Source organism: Propithecus coquereli, unplaced genomic scaffold, assembly GCF_000956105.1.
Source record: "Propithecus coquereli isolate 6110/MARCELLA unplaced genomic scaffold, Pcoq_1.0 Scaffold27, whole genome shotgun sequence".
Taxonomy (NCBI): Eukaryota; Metazoa; Chordata; class Mammalia; order Primates; family Indriidae; genus Propithecus; species Propithecus coquereli.
Genome location: NW_012148285.1, coordinates 13,245,597 through 13,253,243, shown reverse-complemented (window position 1 = coordinate 13,253,243; position 7,647 = coordinate 13,245,597).

Below are 7,647 nucleotides of genomic sequence, written 5' to 3'. Positions count from 1 at the left end.
ATGTTATCATAATGGTCTTACTACACTTGGCCTGGAATGTTCTATTTTCCATTTTATTTTTCCATGGCAAGCCCTCGAGTAGCACTCAGTCTAATGGGAAAGAGAAACACATAGAGATTATTAGACTCTAAGATAGAAGCCATTAGAAATACTACAAAATGCTCTGTAAGTCCAATGGGAGCACAGAGGAGGAGCAACTCCATTTACCAGGTGAAAACTAGAAGGTTTCAAGACAGAGGGAGCATTCTAAATGACAGCACACACAACATCCTGGCTACTCAAATTGTGGTCCATGGACCTACAGCATCGGTTTTACCAGGGAGCTTGTTAAAAATGCAGAATCTCAGGTCCCATCCCAGATCTGCTAAATCAGAATGTGCATTGCAGATCCTGGGATGATTTGGCAAACAACAACAACAACAACAAATAACAAGGCTGACACTCTACTATGAGGTAAAGAGCCTGGCAACTCTTAGGACCCTAAAAACCCTCCATGACCCAGAAAGAAGCAGCTGAAAGCCACTGAGCCAGGACTCCCAGGACTCCCAGAGCCTGAGCCACAGCATGGCCTTTCCAGGACATAATCAAACTAAGAGTCCCCTGAGGCGCCAGTGCACAAACTATGGAAATCAGATTTTCCCCTAAATCAAGCCTTACAAAGTGTTTAAAATAGACTTAGAAATGCCAGAGAATCCCACCTGCTAAGAAAAATGATAGAATATCAAGTCAAAGAAGTCGTCAAAGGGAAAAAGAGATCTAAAGCAGACACACTTAAGACCAAGAGACAGAGAAAGAGAGAGAGGGAGGAAGGGACAGAGACAGGGAAGGAGGAGCAGAAAGAAAGGCAGGGAGAGAGACACTGGGGGGAAGCAGATGAAGATGGAAGGAAAGGATGGAAGGAGAGATGGGAGCAAAAGAGGGGAGAAAGGGAGAGAAAAAAAAGATATGTAGGTAGAAGGGGAAAAGAGCAGGAAAAAATGAGACAGGAGAGAGAGAAAGAGAGAGAGAGATGAAAAACAAGGTTAGAGTCAGAACAGAAAGACTGAAGAGAAAGAGAGGACGAGAACAGTCCAAAGAGCTTGTTGGAGCCGCTCTGCTCTTTGGTGGTAACAGCAGGGGCCAATCAGATAAAAACACGGGGAGAAACTTCCCTGGTCCAGAACCCAAGGGCCCTTTTCAAGTGGCCTCAACTCATTTTCTAAGAGGCCTTCACCTCATTGTCTTTCCAAGAGCAGCCACCACCCCAACCCACTGGGCCTCTTTCCAAAATGTGCCATGCTTTCTCTCATTTCTGTGCCTACTGCCAGCTGTGCCTACCGCCTGGCATGTCCTTCCTGCCTCCTCCCAAGGCAGCTCTCATGCACTCTTCAAACCCCAGCTCCAGTGTCACCTGTTGCTGTCCTGACCAGCTTCAGGCGGAATTAACCACTCCCTCCGCCATACATTATAGCAATTCCTGTGATCAATTCCTCTATCGTACCACTTAGCTCCCTAGTGTAGATTCTTGTCCACGTGCATGTCCCCTCTACTAGACCATAAACTCCTTGAGGGGAAGGGGTGTCATCTTGTTAACTTCTGTATATCTAGCACCTAGTATATGCTTTGTCACAGAGCTAGCACTCAATATATGTTGAAAGAGTAGATTTTATTCTTTCTGAGAGATACTGAGGGAAAATTGTATCATGGGGTCAAAGTTAGTATTATTTTTCTTAGTCCAAATGAGTAGAAGGTCACAATCTGAATTTTAGATCATCAATATGTGATAAAAACATTACCACTCTCCATTTCCATGCCAGTGGCAGACATCATTAATCAATTAAGGAACTCTTTATCAATGAGTCTGAAAGTGAACTCAGAATCTTTTTAAACACTAATGTAACACAGAATGTTTTTTAACACTGATAAAACAGATTCTGCCAATCAGCTAGAGTTAGCTTATTGATTTCTATCATCCAGACACTAAAACTAGTAAAATTGATTTTATTGAGTAAAAACAATATTTTTATACACCATAAGAATTTGTGAACAGACCTCCAGCAGCATGACATCAGCAAGATGGCAGGATAGGACTTTCCAGCCCTCATTCCCTCACAGAAACATCAATTTAAACAACTATCCATGCATGAAAATGCCTTCACAAGTAAAACTCAGTGGAAATCAAGCAGGTGGGAGGAGGGAGGAGGGGTCGGGTAAATTCACACCTAACAGGTACAATGCACACACTGTCTGGATGATGGACACACTTATAACATTGACTCAAACTGTACAACAGCAATACATGTAACCAAAATGTTTGTGCCCCCATTATATACTGAAATTTTTAAAAATTCCATTTTATTCTATTTTTTTAATTTCTTTTATTTCAGCATATTATAGGGGTACAAATGTTTAGGTTATGTATATTGCCTTTGCCCCACCAGAGTCAGAGCTTCAAGTGTGTCCATCCCCCAGACAGTGAGCACCGCACCCATTAGGTGTGTATATACCCATCCCCTACTTCCCCCTCCCACCTGCCTAACACCCAATGAATGTTATTTCCATATATGTACATAATGTTGATCAATTAGTACCAATTGGGTGGCGAGTACTTGTGGTGCTTGTTTTTCCATTCTCGTGATACTTCACTTAGGAGAATGGGCTCCAGCTGCACCCAGGATAATACAAGCGGTATTAGTTCACCATTGTTTTCTATGGCTCAGTAGTACTCCATGGTATACATATACCACATTTTATTAATCCACTCATATATTGATGGGCACTTGGGTTGTTTCCACATCTTTGCAATTGTGAATTGTGCTGCTATAAACATTCAAGTGCAGATGTCTTTTTTATAGAATGTCTTTTTTTCCTTTGGGTAGATGCCCAATAATGAGATTGCTGGATCAAATGGTAGTTCTACTTGCAGCTCTTTGAGGTATATCCATATTGCTTTCCATAGAGGTTTGACTAGTTTGGAGTCCCACCAGCAGTGTAAGAGTGTTCCTGTCTCTCTGCATCCACACCAACATTTATTGTTTTGGGACTTTTTGATAAAAGCCATTCTCACTGGAGTTAAGTGATGTCTCATTGTGGTTTTGATTTGCATTTCCCTGATGATGAGAGATGTTGAGCATTTTTTCATATGTTTGTTGGCCATTATTCTATCTTCTTTTGAAAAGTTTCTATTTATGTCCTTTGCCCACTTTTTAATGGGGTTGTTTGATTTTTTTTCTTGCTGATTTTCCTGAGTTCTATATAGATTCTAGTTATCAGCCCTTTATCAGATGTGTAGCATGCAAATATTTTCTCCCATTTTTTTAGGTTGTCTATTCACTCTAGTGATAGTTTCCTTGGCTGTGCAGAAGCTTTTTAATTTGATCAGGTCCCATTTATTTATTTTTGTTGCTGCTATGATTGCTTTGGGGTCTTGTTCATAAATTTTTTGCCTAGGCTAATGTCTATAAGAGTTTTTCCAACGTTTTCTTCTAGAATTCTTATGGTTTCATGCCTTAGGTTTAAGTCTGTTATCCATTGTGAGCTGATTTTTGTGAGGTGAGAGGTGTGGATCCTGTTTCAACCTTCTACATTAAACTTCTTTTTGATGCTGTTATTACCATTTTTATTGTTGTTACTCATCTTTTCATTTTGTCATCAATTTTTAAAAGTCATTTCAGAGAGCCAGATTCAGTCATCTTTTCTGTGTGTATCCATCCCTGAAACCAGGTATAGGATTTCACCCATTGTATAAGTTTGTCGTCCTAACAGCTATCGGTTACTGAGAACTTGCCATGTGCCCAGTACTGAGCTGATACGAGCTGGGATTTGAACTCCACACCCTGCATCTGTAATCTCCACCTAGTGCCTTCACGTGGTTCCCAGTATAGCTCTCGCCCTAACATAGCCATAAACGTGCAGTAGAAAAGACATAATACACCCCATAATGCATACAAACTAGAGTTTATTTTTACTTCTTGGTAAAATCGTTCCCAGCACTGACTGCCTTAGCAAAATGTTGAGTTTTTTTAAATCCCATCTTTTTGCTTTAGTTAAACTAATTGCTATTCTTTGCCTATAATTTTTGAATTCCAATTTTCTGCTTCAAATGTACCGTGTAAGTCTACACTGACAAGGAGAAGAGACCTCAAAAGCTACTGTAACACAGTCTCTGCTTCTGGTGTTCTCTCTCCACCTGCCTGGCGGTAGAAGCCATCACAGTCTGATAATTTAAGCTCCACGGTTCTATGCCATTCAGCTTCTATAAAATTACACTCTTCTCCCTCACAGGAATATCATAGTTTTTGTTCTTCCTGGGGAGCTTCAGCTGGCTGTGGGAAGAAGTTGGAGGCAGAGGCAGAGATCGTGGCAACCCAGACTTCATGAGAAGGCCATCTGTGGAATTTGCAGAAAGAAGAGAAGATCTGGGCTTCTTCTGGAGTACCTCACTGCTTTACACTAAATCCATTATTTATTGGGTTACCAAATAAGGAAACTATGATGCTTCCTTTCCCCTAGTCTGCTGGGATGGCAGCCAAATTTCTTCTTAGGCTCTGCTGATCTTGTGCAAAGAGGCAATACAGCAACGAAGTTAAGAACATGGGCTCTGAAGCCAGACCACCTAGGTCCAAATCTGACTTTGCTCTTTCTTAGCTGTGTGGCCTTGGGATGGTGGACCAACTTCTCTGGGCTTCGCCTTCCTCACCTGTGAAACAGGGATAAAGAATTGTATAACTGTGCAAAGAAGTTGCAACAGTTTCTGCCATGTTGAATTCTCTGTGTGTTTGTCATAAATACGAGACAGATTAATACTCCAGACTGATTAAATATGTCAGAAGTATAGATACTGAAGGACTGATGAGAACTTCAGAAAGCAGGGGACTGCTCACCCCCATGGCAGCTTACGAACACAGTCTAGGGGTTTCTCAGTCTCCTCCCCCAGAACATACCTCCTTCCTGCCCTTCCCTTGAATGACAAAGAATATGTTCAGCCACATCATAATATTAGCTTCCATTTGTCAATAGCCCATTGTGTTCCAGGCACTGGGACAGGCCATTGCATGCATTCTTCCTATTCTCAACAAGCAGGCAAGGTACATATTAGTGTCTCTACTTGCTGGGGAAGTTCAAGGAAGTTAAGGAATGTGCTCAGGGTCGCCAGGGCAAAACCTGGGATGCAAACTTTAGAACCCAGTTCTATCTGATTTCAATTCCTGAGCTCCCCTTTGCAGGCCCTCTCTTAGTTTGGGTTTCCCTGAAAGCAAAGTCTGAGATACGAGTGTGGATGCAGGTAACATGTTTGGGAGATGATTTTAAGACCCCAGAGTAAGAAAGAGTGTGCAATTCCGCAAAGACCTTCTGCAGAGCTGTGTAGCATGTGCCTCAGATTCACCCCAACAAGAAGTGGGACCTGGGGACATTTATCCACTGACAACCACTGGTTGAAGGGCAGGTGTCTTGGGAACACTCCCTCCTGCTCACGGCCAGGCTGCTCTGCACATGGACTGAACTGCTTTGTTCAGAGGAAGCCCAGGGGTAGAAAAGCCGAGATATACACAGGTATGTACACTGTACCTGTAGTTGTACCTGAGGTGAGACACCTGGAGCGTGCTCAAAGTTGTCCGCCTCTGAAATCAGGTGAGCCAAAAGGATGTGCTCTGGGCACAAAAAGTGTCTGTTCACGGCACCTTCTCATGGCTTCGTTGGATCCCTGGCAACCCCTGTATGGGAGTTGGTACTCTCTGAAGGTATAGCACACCCAGTTCCTTTTGCTTCTCACAACAGCCTGTGAAGAAAACAGGAAAGACATTATCTCCTTCGAGTTGAAAGACCTTCAACTTTCAGTTGAGGAAATGAAGTTCGGATGTGAACACAGTCTTCTCTCATGTTGCACTGCCCAGCTTCCAAATCCTGCTCCGCCACCTCCGAGAGCTATAGCTTTGGGCAAATTATTTTAATTCTCCGTGTTTCCATTTCCTCATCTGTCCATTCTAACAACAAATATTCGTGGAGCACCTATATGTGCCGGGCACCACTCCAGATGCTGGGGATACAGTAACGAACAACATTGCGGGGGTGGATTCTCACTGTCACTGAGCCTACCTTCCATCAGATGAAGACAGATGATATTGGAAGAAATAAAGAAAAATGGTTGGCACATAAGAGACTGTGAATTAAAGCATGGAAGGAAGACATGGCATATGCGGGGCAGGAGGGAGAGGTGGCAATCTGTACTGGGGTGATTAGGAAAAGCCTCCTTAAGAAGGAGACAGGGGTGAGCGAGGAAGTCTGTGGCTATCTGAGAAAAGCCAGAGGAAAAGAGTAAGTGCAAAGGCCCTGGGGTGGGACCCTGCTTGGTGTGTTCCAGGAGGGCTGAGTGGCCAATGTGGCCTGAGCAGGGGGGATGAGTAGAAGATATTATCATACAGGAAAGTTGGGCAGTGGCACACAGGGACTCTGAATTTTACCATGAGCGGAATGTGAGGCTGTGGGAGAGTTTTGAGCAGAGAAGCGACAAGATGTGACACTTACATTTTTATAGCATCATTCTGGCTTTGTGTTAAGAATAGATTGGGGGTGGGCAAGAGCAAAACCACAGAGGGTAGGGTATTGCAGTAATGCGGGTGATGCCTGGCAGGCGCTTGGACTAGGGTGGTACGGATGGAGGGAGTGAGAAGTGATGGTTTTTGTCAAATGTGCATAACACTTTTGAGACCTTACACACTTTATCTCATCCATTTTTCACAGGCACTCACATGAGGTGGGGATTACCATCTCCCATGTTTACAAAGGAACAGCAGGAAGCTGAGTGTGTGTCCAAAGCCAACACAGCTAGCAAGCTGAGGGCCCAGCCCTCCCGGATCATCATCCAGAGATCCTTCTGCTGCATTTCAGCTGTTCGTGTCTACCATTCGTGAAGACTTGGCTTCTTGAGGACAGAGCTTCCAAATGCTCTCTACCACCAGGGCCCCCATTCCCAAAGGATCGGGGCTTGACAATTAAAATGTCTCTGGCAGATATGGGGAAAAAAGGAACAGGAAGAAAAGGGGGAGGAGGAGGAGAAGGAAGAGAAGGAGGAGGAAGAAGAGGAAGGAAAAACAAAAGAGAGAAGCAGGGAGGGCAGCCACTGAAAATTCCAGTGCTCTGCAGGCAAGGATCAATTCTTTAGGTATTTTTCGCCCTTACTTGAGGCTGTAAGTGGAAACTTACTTAAACGTGTGACTCAATTCAAAGAGGGGCAGGGAGGATGTGACACTTTAAAAATATCGCTGTGTTGGGCTCGGCAGTGATTCTGAGAAAATGCCTTCCTGAGACTTCAGACATCTGCCTGTAGGGCAGGGAGACTTCCACAAGCAGGAAGTGTATTATAAAAGATGTCATAACATATAATGGCAATAAAACTTACTTATCCAGCCCTGACCTCCCCCAGTAGCTTTAGACTTACCTATGCAGCTGTATGCCCACCTGCATCCTCGCTCGAATAAAGAATCAACATCTCAGAACTCTAAGTCCAAAACAGCCTCCCAAACCTCCTCCTTCTGACATCTCTCCAACTCAGTAAACACCACCACCGCCCACTCAGTGTCTCAGGCTAAAAACCTCAGAGTCATTCTTGATTTCTCATTCCCCCTTTAAGTGCTGTCTGCTATGCCTCCAAAACATGTCTCTAATCTG